Raw genomic sequence first — 22,975 nt, forward strand, 5'->3', positions numbered from 1 at the left:
CATTAGGTGGAACCGGTTTACGTTGGGAGCCCAGGCGGCTTAAAGCGTCTGCTGCTTCATTCTTCCGCCGGTCCACATGATCCACCTGATAACCTTTGAAGTGATCTGCAACAATATCCACCTCACGACGATATGCTGCCATTAGTGGGTCCTTGGAATCCCAAGTGCCAGACACTTGTTGAGACACCAGATCCGAGTCATCGAAGCATTTAACTCGGCTGAGATTCATCTCCTTAGCCATCCGAAGACCATGGAGTAAGGCCTCATATTCAGCTGCATTATTAGTGCAAGGGAACATTAAACGGAGAACATAACAAAACTTATCACATCGCGGGGAAGTTAACACAACTCCAGCCCCTGAGCCCTCCAATTACCTGGACCCATCAAAATGAATAGTCCAATAAGTGTGATCCGGCTTCTCTTCTGGTGCTTGTAATTCTGTCCAATCATTGATGAAATCCACAAGTGCCTGAGATTTGATCGCCGTTCGGGGTATGTATTTCAAACCGTGAGGCCCGAGCTCGATAGCCCACTTAGCAATCCGACCAGTTGCTTCGCTATTCTGGATTATATCCCCCAAAGGAGCAGAGCTGACCACCGTGATGGGATGACCTTGGAAATACTGCTTAAGCTTCCGTCTTGCCATGAAAACCCCATACACCAATTTTTGCCAATGCGGGTACCTCTGCTTGGATTCAATGAGTACTTCACTAATATAGTAAACCGGCCGCTAAACCGGATATTCCTTTCCTGCCTCCTTGCGCTCCACTACAATAGCCACACTAACAGCCCGAGCGTTAGCTGCCACATATAGCAACAATGGCTCTTTGTCAACCGGAGCAGCGAGAACCGGCGGATTAGCTAGCTGCCGCTTTAAGTCCTCAAATGCTTCATTAGAGGCGTCACTCCAGACGAAGTTATCCGTTTTCTTCAGCATCTGATACAAAGGTGGCCTTCTCGCCGAGGCGACTGACGAAACGGCTCAACGCGGCAATCCAGCCTGCCAGGCGTTGAACATCATTGATACACTTCGGTTTAGCCAAGGAGGTGATGGCTTTGATTTTTTCCGGATTAGCTTCAATGCCCCTGTTAGACACCAAAAAACCCAAGGCTTGCCTACAGGTACACCAAAGACGCACTTGGCCGGATTAAGCATCATTTTATAAACCCGCAGGTTATCAAAGGTTTCCTTCAAGTCATCAATCAATGTCTCCTTTTTCTTTTGATTTCACCACAATATCATCCACATAGGCGTGAACATTGCGGCCGATCTGTCTATGAAGACAATTCTGCACACACCGTTGATAAGTAGTCTGTGCACTCTTGAGCCCAAAGGGCATGGACACATAGCAGAAGGCTCCAAAGGGAGTTATGAAGGCCGTCTTCTCCTGGTCCTTAACTGCCATTTTGATCTGATGACTAGAATATGCATCCAAAAAACTTAACCGCTCACAACCCGCCGTAGCATCAATAATCTGATCAATACGGGGGAGGGCAAAAGGATCTGCTGGACAAGCTTTGTTGATATCTGTGTAGTCCACACACACATGCCAAGTGCCATTCTTCTTGAGGACCAGCACCAGATTAGCCAACCACTCAGGATGGAATACTTCAACGATAAATCCAGCCGCCAAGAGCCTGGCTACTTCTTCTCCAATAGCTTTGCGTCTTTCTTCATTGAACCGACGGAGAAACTGCTTGACGGGTTTATACTTAGGATCAACATTGAGAGTGTGCTCAGCGAGTTCTCTCGGTACACCAGGCATGTCAGAAGGCTTCCATGCAAAGATGTCCCGATTCTCACGGATGAACTCGATGAGCGCGCTTTCCTATTTCGGATCCAAGTTAGCGCTGATGCTAAACTGCTTGGACGAATCGCCAGGCACGAAGTCAACAAGTTTTGTCTCATCAGCCGATTTAAACTTCAGGGCCGAATCATGCTCCGTAGTTGGTTTCTTCAATGAAGTCATATCTGCTGGATCAACATTGTCTTTGTAAAACTTCAACTCCTTTGTTGCACAAACCGACTCAGCATAAGCCGCATCACCTTCCTCACACTCCAGAGCAATCTTGTGGCTTCCATGCACGGTTATAGTTCCCTTGTGACCCGGCATCTTGAGATGTAGATAGACATAACAAGGCCGTGCCATAAACTTAGCATAAGCTGGCCGTCCAAATAGGGCATGATACGGGCTTCTGATTTTCACCACTTCAAAGGTCAAGGTTTCTGATCTCGAGTCATGCTCATCTCCAAAAGCCACCTCCAGAGCTATCTTACCAACAGGATATGCCGACTTACCAGGCACCACACCATGGAACACCGTATTGGATGGTTTAAGATTTTTATCTGTTAGCCCCATGCGACGGAAAGTTTCATAATAAAGGATATTGATACTACTCCCTCCATCCATGAGTACCTTAGTGAACTTATAACCTCCCACCTGAGGTGCCACCACCAGAGCCAGATGACCCGGATTGTCAACCCGGGGTGGATGATCGTCTCTACTCCACACAATGGGCTGCTCGGACCAGCGCAAATAACGGGGCACCGCCGGTTCAACGGCATTCACCATCCTTTTATGAAGCTTCTGATCGCGCTTGTCCAAGCTAGTGGTGAAGACATGATACTGTCCGCTATTCAACTGCTTCGGGTTGCTCTGCTAACCCGACTGCTGCTGCTGCTGATTGCCCTGATGATTATAGCCACCTTGGTTACCTTGATTACTTTGATTGTTATGTCCACCCTGATTGCCATGGAGTCCCGAACCGGAATTTCCTCCGCCATAACCCGGCCCATGAGAGCCAGAGCCCGAACCGCCTCCTGATCCATGATCATATCAGAAAGAATCAGAATTTTTGAACTCTTGCATGATATAACAATCTTTCCAGAGGTGTTTAGATGGTTCCTCCTTCGTCCCATGCTTTGGACAGGGCTGGTTCAATAGATACGACAAACGGTCCGGATTAGGATTCGGCATTCCATTCCGCCGGGGCGGTTTACCCTTACGCCGCTGGCCCTTGTCGTGCGTATTAATGTTAGCCACAAAGTCTAAACTATGGTATGCTTTACGCTTGCCGCCGTTTCCATGACCCGCCGGGTTGTGGTGCTACCCCTTGGCGGTGCCGCTCTTCTTTCCCTTCCCTGTCTTATCATCGTCAGACTCGGGATCCTTGGTACTATCAGAGTCAGCATACTTCACCAGTGCAGCCATGAGGGTTCCCATGTCATTACAATGACGTTTGAGCCGTCCCAACTTCAACTTCAAGGGTTGAAAGCGGCAATTGCCTTCCAATGTTAAAACTGCGGTGTCAGCGTTGATGCGGTCTGATAATGCAAAATCTCCGAAACCCGGCGCACCCAATGGGTTGTTGACTCTCCTTCCTCTTGGACACAGGCAGCTAAGTCCACAATTGACATGGGCTGCTTGCATGTATCCTTGAAATTCTGAACAAACCGGGCTCTCAACTCAGCCCATGACTTGATAGAATTAGCCGGTAAACTCTTTAGCCAAGTGCGGGCCGTTCCTTCTAGCATCATGGTGAAGTACTTCGCACATGCCGCATCATCCACGTCCAGGATCTCCATGGCCATCTCGTAGCTTTCAACCCATGTTTCAGGGGACAAACCGGCGGTGTAATTCGGCACCTTGCGCGGGCTCTTGAAATCCTTGGGCAGGCGCACATTGCGCAACGCTGGGACAAGACATGGCACTCCGAAGGAACTATTGGTAACTCCTGGTTCCACCGATGTGGTTGGACGAACCGGAGTAAGCTGACGGGCCTCATGCTGCGCCGCTAACTCGGCCTCTCTGCGTGCCCGAGCCCGGTCCACCACATCCTGAGCATCACCGGCACCACCCGCCGGGTTATGGCCACGGGGCGGATCACGGTTCCGCGCATTGCTTGACACTGCCGGTTCATCCATACGCCTGCTGTAACTCCGGCTTGGACGGGGAATGGAATGAACCCGATCACGACTATATGAATAAGCCTCCTGTTGAATCAAGGCTGTCTGAAGAAGCTCCTTAACCCGACGCGTCTCGACCGCTGCTGGAGAATCGCCTTCGATCGGGATTGCCGCCAGCCGTGAAGCGGCAGAAACAATGTTGTCCATTGGGTTAGAGTAATGACCCGGTGGTGTGGGGGCATGAGGTACCACAACGTTGTTCTGACGAGGCGGATCCACCAAACGTGGCTGAACCGGCGCCCCTGCTTCGGGTGCCTCTGCCCGGTTTACCACCGGCGGATTGCTGGTTCCTGCTCCTGGGGTGTTAAAGAGATTTCTAGCTTCATAAACCAGCGGCAGGCGAGATCGGTGCCTCCTCTTCAGGACTTCGTTCGACGCACTCTGATCCAGCATAATCCGGTAAGCTTGTGCATCCAAAGCGGCCCGCTCCGCGGCTATCCTGGTATCCTCAGCTGCTAAGTCGGCTTTTGCCTGGGTGATCTGATCTTTCACTTTCGCGACTTCCGCATTGTGTGCATCCTGATCCGTCGGGTTAACCTTCGTCATCAGCGTTGCCAAGACATCAAACAAATCAGATAGAACCTGAGCTGGCGGTCGCACATGGCCTCCTGCCCCAGCCGCTGCCGCCGCTGCTGATCCGGAAATCACCGCCGCTGCGGTCGAAGAGTGGAGCGCCGGTTGCGTGTCGGCCATGAAGATCGCCACCCGGTTTGGCAGATCAAAGGGGTCCGGAATACTGTCGCCATCGGAACAGCCCCCAATCCGGCCATCTTGTAATTGATATAACGACTCGGTCTCTCCAGTCGATGACTCGTCACCGGAATAAACGACGGTCTCACCACCAGATTCCGATCTATCCTCAGATTCACCTCCATGGATAACTCCCACGAAGGCACGCTTCATGACAGGCTTGACCCGGGCAGATCTCGCACGCTGGGCCGTTTCGACGTGGTCGGTGCAGATGTCCGGCTCAGGGCCCGGTTCGCCGATCTTGCCAATTAAAACGTGTATGCCACTAAAGGGGACCCGGTACCCGTACTCGATTGAGCCGGCCTCGGGCAGCCAGCCTGCATCGTCGATGTAGAGTTTGCCGCAACGACTCTTGGTCATCCGGCCCACAGCGTAACCCTTGAGTCCTTCAAAGCTGCCCTCCAAGAACTTGAAACCATCGTGCAATAGCCCCACGGTGGGCGCCGACTGTCGTGGTTTTGCCAGATGTTCTTAACGTCGTCAGTTTCATTAGCAGCAGGCCTGGCACCCAGCGGTGCTTCCAGGACGTAATTCTTCTGTGCAGCAATGAGGATAATCCTCAAGTTACGGACCCAGTCCGTGTAATTGCTACCATCATCAATTGCTACCATCATCTTTGAACTTTGCTTTCTCAAGGAATGCATTAAAATTCAACGGAACAACAACACGGGACATCTATCTACAATCAACATAGACAAGCAAGATACTATCAGGTACTAAGTTCATGATAAATTTAAGTTCAATTAATCATATTACTTAAGAACTCCCACTTAGATAGACATCCCTCTAATCCTCTAAGTGATCACGTGATCCATATCAACTAAACCATGTCCGATCATCACGTGAGATGCAGTAGTTTCAATGGTGAAAATCATTTATGTTGATCATATCTACTATATGATTCACGCTCGACCTTTCGGTCTCAGTGTTCCGAGGCCATATCTATTATATGCTAGGCTCGTCAAGTTTAACCTGAGTATTCCGCATGTGCAACTGTTTTGCACCCGTTGTATTTGAACGTAGAGCCTATCACACCCGATCATCACGTGGTGTCTCAGCACGAAGAACATTCGCAACGGTGCATACTCAGGGAGAACACTTATACCTTGAAATTTAGTGAGAGATCATCTTATAAAGCTACCGCCAAACTAAGCAAAATAAGATGTATAAAAGATAAACATCACATGCAATCATAATATGTGACATGATATGGCCATCATCATCTTGTGCCTTTGATCTCCATCTCCAAAGCATGGTCATGATCTCCATCGTCACCGGCATGACACCATGATCTACATCATCTTGATCTATATCAATGTGTCGTCACATGGTCGTCTCGCCAACTATTGCTCTTGCAACTATTGCTATCGCATAGCGATAAAGTAAAGCAATTATTTGGCGCTTGCATCTTATGCAATAAAGAGACAACCATAAAGCTTTTGCCAGTTGCCGATAACTTCAACAAAACATGATCATCTCATACAACAACTTATATCTCATCACGTCTTGACCATATCACATCACAACATGCCCTGCAAAAACAAGTTAGACGTCGTCTACTTTGTTGTTGCAAGTTTTACGTGGCTGCTACGGGCTTAGCAAGAACCGTTCTCACCTACGCATCAAAACCACAACGATAGTTTGTCAAGTTAGTGTTGTTTTAACCTTCTCAAGGACCGGGCGTAGCCACACTCGGTTCAACTAAAGTTGGAGAAACTGACACCCGCCAGCCACCTCTGTGCAAAGCACGTCGGAAGAACCAGTCTCGCGTAAGCGTACGCGTAATGTCGGTCTGGGCCGCTTCATCCAATAATACCGCCGAACCAAAGTATGACATGCCGGTAAGCAGTATGACTTATATCGCCCACAACTCACTTGTGTTCTACTCGTGCATATAACATCAACGCATAAAACCATGCTCGGATGCCACTGTTGGGGAACGTAGTAATTTCAAAAAAATTCCTACGCACACGCAAGATCATGGTGATGCATAGCAATGAGAGGGGAGAGTGTGTCCACGTACCCTCGTAGACCGAAAGCGGAAGCGTTAGCACAACGCGGTTGATGTTGTCGTACGTCTTCACGATCCGACCGATCAAGTACCGAACGCACGGCACCTCCGAGTTCTGCACACGTTCAACTCGATGATGTCCCTCGACCTCCGATCCAGCCGAGCTTTGAGGGAGAGTTCCGTCAGCACGACGGCGTGGTGACGATGATGATGTTCTACCGACGCAGGGCTTCGCCTAAGCACCGCTACGATATAATCGAGGTGGATTATGGTGGAGGGGGGCACCGCACACGGCTAAGAGATCAAGAGATCAATTGTTGTGTCTCCAAGGGGTGCCCCCTTCCCCGTATATAAAGGAGTGGAGGAGGGGGAGGGCCGGCCCTCTCTCTGGCGCGCCCTAGGAGGAGTCCTACTCCCACCGGGAGTAGGATTCCCCCTTCCAAGTAGTAGGAGTAGGAGTCAAGGAAAGGGAAGAGGGAAGAGAAGGAACGAGGGGGCGCCGCCCCTCCCCTAGTCCAATTTGGACTAGTCAATGGGGGGCGTGCGGCCTGCCTCTCCCTCTCCCCTAAAGCCCAACAAGGCCCATATACTTCTTCCCCCGTATTCCCGTAACTCCCTGGTACTCCGAAAAATACCCGGACCACTCGGAACCTTTCCAATGTCTGAATATAGTCGTCCAATATATCGATCTTTACGTCTCGACCATTTCGAGACTCCTCGTCATGTCCCCGATCTCATCCGGGACTCCGAACTACCTTCGGTACATCAAAACACATAAACTCATAATATAACCGTCATCGAACTTTAAGCGTGCGGACCCTACGGGTTCGAGAACAATGTAGACATGACCGAGACACGTCTCCGGTCAATAACCAATAGCGGAACCTGGATGCTCATATTGGCTCCCACATATTCTACGAAGATCTTTATCGGTCAAACCGCATAACAACATACGTTGTTCCCTTTGTCATCGGTATGTTAGTTGCCCGAGATTCGATCGTCGGTATCTCAATACCTAGTTCAATCTCGTTACCGGCAAGTCTGTTTACTCGTTCCGTAATACATCATCCCGCAACTAACTCATTAGTTACAATGCTTGCAAGGCTTATAGTGATGTGCATTACTGAGTGGGCCCTGAGATACCTCTCCGACAATCGGAGTGGCAAATCCTAATCTTGAAATACGCCAACCCAACAAGTACCTTTGGAAGCACCTGTAGAGCACCTTTATAATCACCCAGGTACGTTGTGACATTTGGTAGCACACAAAGTGTTCCTCCGGTAAACGGGAGTTGCATAATCTCATAGTCATAGGAACATGTATAAGTCATGAAGAAAGCAGTAGCAACATACTAAACGATCGAGTGCTAAGCTAACGGAATGGGTCAAGTCAATCACATCATTCTCCTAATGATGTGATCCCGTTAATCAAATAACAACTCTTTGTCCATGGTTAGGAAACATAACCATCTTTGATTAACGAGCTAGTCAAGTAGAGGCATACTAGTGACATTCTGTTTGTCTATGTATTCACACATGTATCATGTTTCCGGTTAATACAATTCTAGCATGAATAATAAACATTTATCATGATATAAGGAAATAAATAATAACTTTATTATTGCCTCTAGGGCATATTTCTTCAGCAAGCTGGTTGGCCGCGGTGATAAATTTTTTTGAATTTTTTTAGATAAAGGTGTCTATTATTTTTTAAATATATTTTTTCTTTTTAGATGAAGGTGAGGACCTCTGGTATTTTTTAAATGAAGGGTTATGCAAAGTGGCACTCGCTGGTTGGTTGCGGTGGTAATTCTTTTTACTTCTTTTTTAGATGAAAGTGAGGATTTTTTTTCTGAGATGTTTTTTTTAGACGGGAGCGAGGACTCTATGTATTTTTTTAAATGAAAACGTGCGTACAAGTTCCTCTCAAGCGGCGCCACAGGGTGGCGCCCCAACCACTAATTTTACCATTCATCAGCTCGATGTCCAAAGCATTTGCAACCAACAATGTTATGAGAAATACATCCCAGTGTATGATGACATGGAAATAATTGTGACGCGCTACAGTTTAAGGCCCGGCATGTGATTGCTTAATTGATGTGTTAAACTTATTTATAATTTTCTATAATAAATTCCATATATAATTAAGACAACTATTTTTTTGCGAGAAACTATCGATCTATTCATCTTCAATCGTGACAGTACAATGAACACCTGAAATAGTGAAAATTACATCCAGATTCATAGACCACGTAGCGACGACTACAAGCACTGAAGCGAGCCGAAGGCGTGCCACTGTCATCGCCCCTCCCTTGTCAGAGTCGGACACAACTTGTTATACTAGACAGAAGGGAAGTCGTCGTGCTGAAGACACGTTAACAAAGAAGAACAAAGACCGGATCCGAGCGGATCCACCAATGACATCCACCGACCGAATCCCACGACATCCGCCAGAGAACATCTTCACACACCCTCCGATGATGTTAGACACATCATCGGGCCGGGAGCTAGATGGGAGGAATCTTATTCCATCATCAAGAAGCCGCCGCCACTAGTAGAAAAAGGGCCATTTGTCCCGGTTCGTAAGGCCCATTTGTCCCGGTTGGGGAACCGGGACTAAAGGGTCGGTACTAAAGCCCTATACCTTTAGTCCTGGTTCTTACACCAACCGGGACAGATGGGCCCCCACGTGGCCGCTGCGGCGAGCCCAGGCAGGAGGGCCTTTGGTCCCGGTTAGTAGCACCAACTGGGACCAAAAGGCATCCACGCTTCAGCAGCTGGCAGGAGCTGAGGTTTTTGTTTTTTTAAGGGGTGGTTTAGGGGGTTTTGGGGGGTTAATTTAGGGTGTTAGCTAGCTAATAGAGAGAAGTGTCCTCTCTTATCTCCGTGCTTGGTTTACCAACGCTACTGCTATACCTAAACATGGCTTAGATTGAAGTGAAGGCAACATGTGGTGCATGTCGAAAGTAATACTAATCCTAACTTGATCAAGTTTGGATTAGTACAACTTTCGACATGCACCACATGTTGCCTTCACTTCAATCCAATCCATGTTCATTTCACCCACTGATATATAAAAACTCTTCATGCTCGCATCATGCATCATCATAATAACAAGTCCTACTAATCATCATCATACAACTTCTACTCGTTATTAATAACAAGTCATACGATCATCATCCTCATAGTCATCGAACCAACCCAACTTAATTGTTCTTAGCACATGATCATCAGTATTAGTTAGGACCTAAATACCCTCTTTAAGGTAAAATAGCATAAAACAATATAGGCCCTGACTCTCCATTATGGAGAATGGAGATCATCCTGTCTCCAATTCTTGCGCTTCGCTTCCTTTTGCTTCCAAGAACCTCCTTACGACTGTCCATACATTTTTCCATTCTTTCATTAGCATGTGTTCACCGGTTTTAGAAATCCGGTATGGACAGGTGAGATTCGTAGGATGACCTGGCTGTATGTTCAAAACATCAAGGCGACCCTTCAGATACATCAAATGAGGCACACAATCCATTGGGATTTTCTGTTGACAAACATAGTAATAACTTCGTAGTTAGCAATCATGTACTAGTTTTAGAAGTATGCAAAAGATGCATGGATGTCGTAATAGTAAAACATCTTACCAAGGTATCTCCATAGAAGTTACCGTGGTTCAACACGCGCACTAGTGGCACGTATTGACCATAATTTGGAGGAGTATCATAATAGGTATTGTAATTCTCAAGGTTAGTACAAAATGCGATCAGATGATTTTTCTCCTGGTAAGTTAATTCGGAGCCATCGGTGTAGTGGGTTTTGTCTACCATCTTCCGCACATTGTTTGAAGAATGAAAATAAGCTGTCAATGGAAATAAGCCGTCAACTATTTTGAAATAAACAATATAAATTAGCTAATAACTATGTTTGAGAAACTCACATAGCGGTAGAATTGGAAGCGTATAAACAAGGACCCAAATGTCCATATTGTCTTGCTCGATGTCAGGATCACCAAGATCCATGGTGACAAGCATATCCTCATAGAAACCATACATCTTGCAAAGTGCTTCCCAATTTGGGCAACCAAAATGGGTTACGCTCTGAGAATGGTACAGATTTACTTCAAAATCCATACCATGATGGGTCCTTACGTGAATTTTCTTTCTTTCAAAACTTTCATGGTCTTCAAAACCCATCCTCTCCAAGACATAGCGTCTTGCATGGCATGGGATAAGCTAGTCGAATTGTAAAAGATGAAAATTACACGTTGAAATAGTTGAAGTCGTGCTTAATTACGAAAAACACTTGTCGTCGTTGCATACCGTTTCAACATCGAAGGTCTCCTGGAGCTTAATGCTGAAGCGCCGATCTTCGTCCAGTTGAGGGCACCTACCGCACAGACCCCGGTCGTCGTTGCACCAGGAGCACTCCCTCGGGAGACTTTGGTCGTCCAAGTACGACATTTCCTATGTTCATAATTCAAAGATTAAACTTGTACAATTAAATATATGTACTACAAAAACTAAATTAGAACATTATTATTCATCACGGGTTGACTAACGGTCTGTCGAGTCTTTTCTTGAAAATCTCAGCTCACGTGGTGTATATATTCGACCGTCGATGATGGTAGCTCCTCCATTCGTTCCCGAGTGCATTACACCAAATTGTCTAGCACACGGGAACGAAGGAGAAGCTACCCCCATGACAACAGTCGGGATTCTTCGTCCTCTCATATATGGTGGAGACTCTCCCTCATTGATTCGTCTCTAACATTTGCGACCTTCGGTGATGGTAGCTCCTGTTGGGGAACGCAGTAATTTCAAAAAATATCCTATGCACACGCAGGATCATGGTGATGCATAGCAACGAGAGGGGAGAGTGTTGTCCACGTACCCTCGTAGACCGAAAGTGGAAGCGTTAGCACAACGCGGTTGATGTAGTCGTACGTCTTCACGATCCGACCGATCAAGTACCGAACGCACGACACCTCCGAGTTCAGCACACGTTCAGCCCGATGACGTCCCTCGAACTCCGATCCAGCCGAGTGTTGAGGGAGTGTTTCGTCAGCACGACGGTGTGGTGACGATGATGATGTTCTACCGACGCAGGGCTTCGCCTAAGCACCGCTACAGTATTATCGAGGTGGACTATGGTGGAGGGGGGCACCGCACACGGCTAGAAGATCAAACGATCAATTGTTGTGTCTCTAGGGTGCCCCCCTGCACCCGTATATAAAGGAGCAAGGGGGGAGGTGCGGGGCCGGCCAGGAGGGGCGTGCCAGGTGGAGTCCTACACCCACCGGGAGTAGGACTCCCTCCCTTTTCCTAGTTGGATTAGGAGTGGAGGGGAAAGAGGAGGGAGAGAGGAAGGAAAGGGGGGCGCTGCCCCCCTCTCCTTGTCCTATTCAGACTAGGGGGAGGGGCGCGCGGCCCTGCCCTGGCCGCCTCTCCTCTTCTCCACAAAGGCCCACTATGGCCCATTAAGCCCCCGGGGGGTTCCGGTAACCCCTCGGTACTCCGGTAAAATCCCGATTTCACCCGGAACACTTCCATATCCAAATATAGGCTTCCAATATATCAATCTTCATGTCTCGACCATTTCGAGAGTCCTCGTCATGTCCGTGATCACATCCGGGACTCCGAACAACCTTCGGTACATCAAAACATATAAAATCATAATATAACTGTCATCGAAACATTAAGCGTGCGGACCCTACGGGTTCGAGAACTATGTAGACATGACCGAGACACGTCTCGGTCAATAACCAATAGAGGAACCTGGATGCTCATATTGGCTCCCACATATTCTACGAAGATCTTTATCGGTCAGACCGCATAACAACATACATTGTTCCCTTTGTCATCGGTATGTTACTTGCCCGAGATTCGATCATCGGTATCTCAATACCTAGTTCAATCTCGTTACCGGCAAGTCTCTTTACTCGTTCCGTAATACATCATCCCACAACTAACTCATTAGTTGCAATGCTTGCAAGGCTTAAGTGATGTGCATTACCAGGAGGGCCCAGAGATACCTCTCCGACAATCGGAGTGACAAATCCCAATCTCGAAATACGCCAACCCAACAAATACCTTCGGAGACACCTGTAGAGCACCTTTATAATCACCCAGTTACGTTGTGACGTTTAGTTGCACACAAAGTGTTCCTCCAGTAAACGGGAGTTGCATAATCTCATAGTCATAGGAACATGTATAAGTCATGAAGAAAGCAATGGCAACATACTAAACGATCGAGTGCTAAGCTAACGGAATGGGTCAAGTCAATCACATCATTCTCCTAATGATGTGATCCCGTTAATCAAATGACAACTCATGTCTATGGCTAGGAAACATAACCATCTTTGATCAACGAGCTAGTCAAGTAGAGGCATACTAGTGACACTCTGTTTGTCTATGTATTCACACAAGTATTATGTTTCCGGTTACTACAATTCTAGCATGAATAATAAACATTTATCATGATATAAGGAAATAAATAATAACTTTATTATTGCCTCTAGGGCATATTTCCTTCAGTCTCCCACTTGCACTAGAGTCAATAATCTAGATTTTACAGTAATGATTCTAACACCCATGGAGCCTTGGTGCTGATCATGTTTTGCTCGTGGAAGAGGCTTAGTCAACGGGTCTGAAACATTCAGATCCGTATGTATCTTGCAAATTTCTATGTCTCCCACCTGGACTAAATCCCAGATGGAATTGAAGCGTCTCTTGATGTGCTTGGTTCTCTTGTGAAATCTGGATTCCTTCGCCAAGGCAATTGCACCAGTATTGTCACAAAATATATTCATTGGACTCGATGCACTAGGTATGACACCTAGATCGGATATGAACTCCTTCATCCAGACTCCTTCATTTGCTGCTTCTGAAGCAGCTATGTACTCCGCTTCACACGTAGATCCCGCCACGATGCTTTGTTTAGAACTGCACCAACTGACAGCTCCACCATTCAATGTAAACACGTATCCGGTTTGCGATTTAGAATCGTCCGGATCAGTGTCAAAGCTTGCATCAACGTAACCATTTACGATGAGCTCTTTGTCACCTCCATAAATGAGAAACATATCCTTAGTCCTTTTCAGGTATTTCAGGATGTTCTTGACCGTTGTCCAGTGATCCACTCCTGGATTACTTTGGTACCTCCCTGCTAAACTTATAGCAAGGCACACATCAGGTCCGGTACACAGCATTGCATACATGATAGAGCCTATGGTTGAAGCATAGGGAACATCTTTCATCTTCTCTCTATCTTCTGCAGTGGTCGGGCATTGAGTCTTACTCAACTTCACACCTTGTAACACAGGCAAGAACCTTTCTTTGCTTGATCCATTTTGAACTTCTTCAAAACTATGTCAAGGTATGTGCTATGTGAAAGTCCAATTAAGCGTCTTGATCTATCTCTATAGATCTTGATGCCCAATATATACGCAGCTTCACCGAGGTCTTTCATTGAAAAACTCTTATTCAAGTATCCCTTTATGCTATTCAGAAATTCTATATCATTTCCAATCAGCAATATGTCATCCACATATAATATTAGAAATGCTACAGAGCTCCCACTCACTTTCTTGTAAATACAGGCTTCTCCAAAAGTCTATACAAAACCAAATGCTTTGATCACACTATCAAAGCGTTTATTCCAACTCTGAGAGGCTTGCACCAGTCCATAAAAAGATCGCTGGAGCTTGCACACTTTGTTAGCTCCCTTTGGATCGACAAAACCTTCCGGTTGCATCATATATCAACTCTTCTTCCAGAAATCCATTCCGGAATGCAGTTTTGACATCCATTTGCCAAATTTCATAATCATAAAATGCGGCAATTGCTAACATGATTCGGACAGACTTAAGCATCGCTACGGGTGAGAAGGTCTCATCGTAGTCAATCCCTTGAACTTGTCGAAAACCTTTTGCAACAAGTCTAGCTTTATAAACAGTAACATTACCATCAGCGTCAGTCTTCTTCTTGAAGATCCATTTATTCTCAATTGCTTGCCGATCATCGGGCAAGTCAACCAAAGTCCACACTTTGTTCTCATACATGGATCCCATCTCAGATTTCATGGCCTCAAGCCATTTCGCGGAATCTGGGCTCACCATTGCTTCTTCATAGTTCGTAGGTTCGTAATGGTCTAGTAACATAACTTCCAGAACAGGATTACCGTACCACTCTGGTGCGGATCTTACTCTGGTTGACCTACGAGGTTCAGTAATAACTTGATCTGAAGTTTCATGATCATCATCATTAACTTCCTCACTAATTGGTGTAGGTGTCGCAGAAACCGGTTTCTGCGATGAACTACTTTCCAATAAGGGAGCAGGTATAGTTACCTCATCAAGTTCTACTTTCCTCCCACTCACTTCTTTCGAGAGAAACTCCTTCTCCAGAAAGATTCCGAATTTAGCAACAAAAGTCTTGCCTTCGGATCTGTGATAGAAGGTGTACCCAACAGTCTCCTTTGGGTATCCTATGAAGACACATTTCTCCGATTTGGGTTCGAGCTTATCAGGTTGAAGCTTTTTCACATAAGCATCGCAGCCCCAAACTTTAAGAACGACAACTTTGGTTTCTTGCCAAACCACAGTTCATAAGGCGTCGTCTCAACGGATTTTGATGGTGCCCTATTTAACGTGAATGTGGCCGTCTCTAAAGCATAACCCCAAAACGATAGCGGTAAATCAGTAAGAGACATCATAGATCGCACCATATCTAGTAGAGTACGATTACGACGTTCGGACACACCATTACGCTGCGGTGTTCCGGGTGGCGTGAGTTGCGAAACTATTCCACATTGTTTCAAATGAAGACCAAACTCATAACTCAAATATTCTCCTCCGCGATCAGATCGTAGAAACTTTATTTTCTTGTTACGATGATTTTCAACTTCACTCTGAAAATCTTTGAACTTTTCAAATGTTTCAGACTTATGTTTCATTAAGTAGATATACCCATATCTGCTCAAATCATCTGTGAAGGTGAGAAAATAACGATATCCGCCACGAGCCTCAATATTCATCGGACCACATACATCTGTATGTATGATTTCCAACAAATCTGTTGCTCTCTCCATAGTTCCGGAGAACGGCGTTTTAGTCATCTTGCCCATGAGGCACGGTTCGCAAGTACCAAGGGATTCATAATCAAGTGGTTCCAAAAGTCCATCAGTATGGAGTTTCTTCATGCGCTTTACACCGATATGACCTAAACGGCAGTGCCACAAATAGGTTGCACTATCATTATCAACTCTGCATCTTTTGGCTTCAATATTATGAATATGGGTATCACTACTATCGAGATTCAACAAAAATAGACCACTCTTCAAGGGTGCATGACCATAAAAGATATTACTCATATAAATGGAACAACCATTATTCTCTGATTTAAATAAATAACCGTCTCGCATCAAACAAGATCCAGATATAATGCTCATGCTTAACGCTGGCACCAAATAACAATTATTTAGGTCTAAAACTAATCCCGAAGGTAGATGTAGAGGTAGCGTGCCGACCGTGATCACATCGACTTTGGAACCAGTTCCCACGCGCATCGTCATCTCGTCCTTAGCCAATCTTCGCTTAATCCGTAGCCCCTGTTTTGAGTTGCAAATATTAGCAACAGAACCAGTATCAAATACCCAGGTGCTACTGCGAACATTAGTAAGGTACACATCAATAACATGTATATCACATATACCTTTGTTCACCTTGCCATCCTTCTTATCTGCCAAATACTTGGGGCAGTTCCGCTTCCAGTCACCAGTCTGCTTGCAGTAGAAGCACTCAGTCTCAGGCTTAGGTCCAGACTTGGGTTTCTTCTCCTGAACAGCAACTTGCTTGTTGTTCTTCTTGAAGTTCCCCTTCTTCTTCCCTTTGCCCTTTTTCTTGAAACTGGTGGTCTTATTGACCATCAACACTTGATGCTCCTTTTTGATTTCTACCACCGCAGCCTTTAGCATTGCGAAGAGCTCGGGAATTGTCTTATCCATCCCTTGCATGTTATAGTTCATCACGAAGCTCTTGTAGCTTGGTGGCAGTGATTGGAGAATTCTGTCAATGACGCTATCATCCGGAAGATTAACTCCCAGTTGAATCAAGTGATTATTATACCCAGACATTTTGAGTATATGCTCACTGACAGAACTATTCTCCTCCATCTTGCAGCTGTAGAACTTATTGGAGACTTCATATCTCTCAATCCGGGAATTTTCTTGAAATATTAACTTCAACTCCTAGAACATCTCATATGCTCCATGACGTTCAAAACGCCGTTGAAGTCCCGGTTCTAAGCCGTAAAGCATGGCACATTGAACTATCGAGTAGTCATCAGCTTTGCTTTGCCAGATGTTCTTAACGTCGTCAGTTTCATCAGCAGCAGGCCTGGCACCCAGCGGTGCTTCCAGGACGTAATTCTTCTGTGCAGCAATGAGGATAATCCTCAAGTTACGGACCCAGTCCGTGTAATTGCTACCATCATCAATTGCTACCATCATCTTTCAACTTTGCTTTCTCAAGGAACGCATTAAAATTATACGGAACAACAGCACGGGACATCTATCTACAATCAACATAGACAAGCAAGATACTATCAGGTACTAAGTTCATGATAAATTTAAGTTCAATTAATCATATTACTTAAGAACTCCCACTTAGATAGACATCGCTCTAATCCTCTAAGTGATCACGTGATCCATATCAACTAAACCATGTCCGATCATCACGTGGGATGGAGTAGTTTCAACGGTGAACATCACTATGTTGATCATATCTACTATATGATTCACGCTCGACCTTTCGGTCTCCGTGTTCCGAGGCCATATCTGTTATATGCTAGGCTCGTCAAGCTTAACCTGAGTATTCCGCGTGTGCAACTGTTTTGCACCCGTTGTATTTGAACGTAGAGCCTATCACACCCGATCATCACGTGGTTCCTCAGCACAAAGAACTTTTGCAACGGTACATACTCAGGGAGAACACTTATACTTTGATAATTTGGTGAGGGATCATCTTATAATGCTACCGTCAATCAAAACAAGATAAGATGCATAAAAGATAAACATCACATGCAATCAATATAAGTGATATGATATGGCCATCATCATCTTGTGCTTGTGATCTCCATCTCCGAAGCACCGTCATGATCACCATCGTCACCGGCGCGACACCTTGATCTACATCGTAGCATCGTCGTCGTCTCACCAATCTTATGCTTCTACGACTATCGCTACCGCTTAGTGATAAAGTAAAGCATTATAGGGCGATTGCATTGCATACAATAAAGCGACAACCATATGGCTCCTGCCAGTTGCCGATAACTCGGTTACAAAACATGATCATCTCATACAATAAAATTTGGCATCATGTCTTGACCATATCACATCACAACATGCCCTGCAAAAACAAGTGAGACGTCCTCTACTTTGTTGTTGCAAATTTTACGCGGCTGCTACGGGCTTAGCAAGAACCATTCTTACCTACGCATCAAAACCACAACGATAGTTTGTCAAGTTGGTGCTGTTTTAACCTTCGCAAGGACCGGGCGTAGCCACAGTCAGTTCAACTAAAGTTGGAGAAACTGACACCCGCCAGCCACCTGTGTGCAAAGCACGTCAGTAGAACCAGTCTCGCGTAAGCGTACGCGTAATGTCGGTCCGGGCCGCTTCATCCAACAATACCGCCGAACCAAAGTATGACATGCTGGTAAGCAGTATGACTTATATCGCCCACAACTCACTTGTGTTCTACTCGTGCATATAACATCAACGCATAAAACCTGACTCGGATGCCACTGTTGATAACGCAGTAATTTCAAAAAATTCCTACGCACACGCAGGATCATGGTGATGCATAGCAACGAGAGGGGAGAGTGTTGTCCACGTACCCTCGTAGACCGAAAGCGGAAGCGTTAGCACAACGCGGTTGATGTAGTCGTACGTCTTCACGATCCGACAGATCAAGCACCGAACGCACGTCACCTCCGAGTTCAGCACACGTTCAGCCCGATGACGTCCCTCGAACTCCGATCCAGCCGAGTGTTGAGGGAGAGTTTCGTCAGCATGACGGTGTGGTGACGATGATGATGTTCTACCGACGCAGGGCTTCGCCTAAGCACCGCTACAGTATTATCGAGGTGGACTATGGTGGAGGAGGGCACCGCACACGGCTAAAAGATCAAACGATCAATTGTTGTGTCTCTAGGGTGCCCCCTGCCCTCGTATATAAAGGAGCAAGGGGGAAGGTGCGGCCGGCCAGGAGGTGCGGCCGGCCAGGAGGGGCGTGCCAGGTGGAGTCCTACACCCACCGGGAGTAGGACTCCCTCCCTTTTCCTAGTTGGATTAGGAGTGGAGGGGAAAGAGGAGGGAGAGAGGAAGGAAAGGGGGGGCGCCGCCCCCCTCTCCTTGTCCTATTCGGACTAGGGGGAGGGGCGCGCGGCCCTGCCCTGGCAGCCTCTCCTCTTCTCCACAAAGGACCACTATGGCCCATTAAGCCCCCGGGGGGTTCCGGTAACCCCTCGATACTCCGGTAAAATCCCGATTTCACCCGGAACACTTCCGATATCCAAATATAGGCTTCCAATATATCAATCTTCATTTCTCGACCATTTCGAGACTCCTCGTCATGTCTGTGATCACATCCGGGACTCCGAACAACCTTCAGTACATCCAAACATATAAACTCATAATATAACTGTCATCGAAACGTTAAGCGTGCGGACCCTACGGGTTCGAGAACTATGTAGACATGACCGAGACACGTCTCCGGTCAATAACCAATAGCGGAACATGGATGCTCATATTGGCTCCCACATATTCTACGAAGATGTTTATCGGCCAGACCGCATAACAACATACGTTGTTCCCTTTGTCATCGGTATATTACTTGCCTGAGATTCGATCGTTGGTATCTCAATACCTAGTTCAATCTCGTTACCGGCAAGTCTCTTTACTCGTCCCGTAATACATCATCCCACAAGTAACTCATTAGTTGCAATGCTTGCAAGGCTTAAGTGATGTGCATTACCGAGAGGGCCCAGAGATACCTCTCCGACAATCAGAGTGACAAATCCTAATCTCGAAATACGCCAACCCAACAAGTACCTTCGGAGACACCTGTAGAGCACCCTTATAATCACCCAGTTACATTGTGACGTTTGGTAGCACACAAAGTGTTCCTCCGGTAAACGGGAGTTGCATAATCTCATAGTCATAGGAACATGTATAAGTCATGAAGAAAGCAATGGCAACATACTAAACGATCGAGTGCTAAGCTAACGGAATGGGTCAAGTCAATCACATCATTCTCCTAATGATGTGATCCCGTTAATCAAATGACAACTCATGTCTATGGCTAGGAAACATAACCATCTTTGATCAACGAGCTAGTCAAGTAGAGGCATACTAGTGACACTCTGTTTGTCTATGTATTCACACAAGTATTATGTTTCCAATTACTACAATTCTAGCATGAATAATAAACATTTATCATGATATAAGGAAATAAATAATAACTTTATTATTGCCTCTAGGGCATATTTCCTTCAGTCTCCCACTTGCACTAGAGTCAATAATCTAGATTACACAGTAATGATTCTAACACCCATGGAGCCTTGGTGCTGATCATGTTTTGCTCGTGGAAGAGGCTTAGTCAACGGGTCTGAAACATTCAGATCCGTATGTATCTTGCAAATTTCTATGTCTCCCACCTGGACTAAATCCCAGATGGAATTGAAGCGTCTCTTGATGTGCTTGGTTCTCTTGTGAAATCTGGATTCCTTCGCCAAGGCAATTGCACCAGTATTGTCACAAAAGATATTCATTGGACTCGATGCACTAGGTATGACACCTAGATCGGATATGAACTCCTTCATCCAGACTCCTTCATTTGCTGCTTCTGAAGCAGCTATGTACTCCGCTTCACACGTAGATCCCGCCACGATGCTTTGTTTAGAACTGCACCAACTGACAGCTCCACCATTCAATGTAAACACGTATCCGGTTTGCGATTTAGAATCGTCCGGATCAGTGTCAAAGCTTGCATCAACGTAACCATTTACGATGAGCTCTTTGTCACCTCCATAAATGAGAAACATATCCTTAGTCCTTTTCAGGTATTTCAGGATGTTCTTGACCGTTGTCCAGTGATCCACTCCTGGATTACTTTGGTACCTCCCTGCTAAACTTATAGCAAGGCACACATCAGGTCCGGTACACAGCATTGCATACATGATAGAGCCTATGGTTGAAGCATAGGGAACATCTTTCATCTTCTCTCTATCTTCTGTAGTGGTCGGGCATTGAGTCTTACTCAACTTCACACCTTGTAACACAGGCAAGAACCTTTCTTTGCTTGATCCATTTTGAACTTCTTCAAAACTATGTCAAGGTATGTGCTATGTGAAAGTCCAATTAAGCGTCTTGATCTATCTCTATAGATCTTGATGCCCAATATATACGCAGCTTCACCGAGGTCTTTCATTGAAAAACTCTTATTCAAGTATCCCTTTATGCTATTCAGAAATTCTATATCATTTCCAATCAGCAATATGTCATCCACATATAATATTAGAAATGCTACAGAGCTCCCACTCACTTTCTTGTAAATACAGGCTTCTCCAAAAGTCTATACAAAACCAAATTCTTTGATCACACTATCAAAGCGTTTATTCCAACTCTGAGAGGCTTGCACCAGTCCATAAAAAGATCGCTGGAGCTTGCACACTTTGTTAGCTCCCTTTGGATCGACAAAACCTTCCGGTTGCATCATATATCAACTCTTCTTCCAGAAATCCATTCCGGAATGCAGTTTTGACATCCATTTGCCAAATTTCATAATCATAAAATGCGGCAATTGCTAACATGATTCGGACAGACTTAAGCATCGCTACGGGTGAGAAGGTCTCATCGTAGTCAATCCCTTGAACTTGTCGAAAACCTTTTGCAACAAGTCTAGCTTTATAAACAGTAACATTACCATCAGCGTCAGTCTTCTTCTTGAAGATCCATTTATTCTCAATTGCTTGCCGATCATCGGGCAAGTCAACCAAAGTCCACACTTTGTTCTCATACATGGATCCCATCTCAGATTTCATGGCCTCAAGCCATTTCGCGGAATCTGGGCTCACCATTGCTTCTTCATAGTTCGTAGGTTCGTAATGGTCTAGTAACATAACTTCCAGAACAGGATTACCGTACCACTCTGGTGCGGATCTTACTCTGGTTGACCTACGAGGTTCAGTAATAACTTGATCTGAAGTTTCATGATCATCATCATTAACTTCCTCACTAATTGGTGTAGGTGTCGCAGAAACCGGTTTCTGCGATGAACTACTTTCCAATAAGGGAGCAGGTATAGTTACCTCATCAAGTTCTACTTTCCTCCCACTCACTTCTTTCGAGAGAAACTCCTTCTCCAGAAAGATTCCGAATTTAGCAACAAAAGTCTTGCCTTCGGATCTGTGATAGAAGGTGTACCCAACAGTCTCCTTTGGGTATCCTATGAAGACACATTTCTCCGATTTGGTTTCGAGCTTATCAGGTTGAAGCTTTTTCACATAAGCATCGCAGCCCCAAACTTTAAGAACGACAACTTTGGTTTCTTGCCAAACCACAGTTCATAAGGCGTCGTCTCAACGGATTTTGATGGTGCCCTATTTAACGTGAATGTGGCCGTCTCTAAAGCATAACCCCAAAACGATAGCGGTAAATCAGTAAGAGACATCATAGATCGCACCATATCTAGTAGAGTACGATTACGACGTTCGGACACACCATTACGCTGCGGTGTTCCGGGTGGCGTGAGTTGCGAAACTATTCCACATTGTTTCAAATGAAGACCAAACTCATAACTCAAATATTCTCCTCCGCGATCAGATCGTAGAAACTTTATTTTCTTGTTACGATGATTTTCAACTTCACTCTGAAAATCTTTGAACTTTTCAAATGTTTCAGACTTATGTTTCATTAAGTAGATATACCCATATCTGCTCAAATCATCTGTGAAGGTGAGAAAATAACGATATCCGCCACGAGCCTCAATATTCATCGGACCACATACATCTGTATGTATGATTTCCAACAAATCTGTTGCTCTCTCCATAGTTCCGGAGAACGGCGTTTTAGTCATCTTGCCCATGAGGCACGGTTCGCAAGTACCAAGGGATTCATAATCAAGTGGTTCCAAAAGTCCATCAGTATGGAGTTTCTTCATGCGCTTTACACCGATATGACCTAAACGGCAGTGCC

Source organism: Aegilops tauschii, chromosome 2 (assembly GCF_002575655.3).
Source record: "Aegilops tauschii subsp. strangulata cultivar AL8/78 chromosome 2, Aet v6.0, whole genome shotgun sequence".
NCBI classification, from domain to species: Eukaryota; Viridiplantae; Streptophyta; class Magnoliopsida; order Poales; family Poaceae; genus Aegilops; species Aegilops tauschii.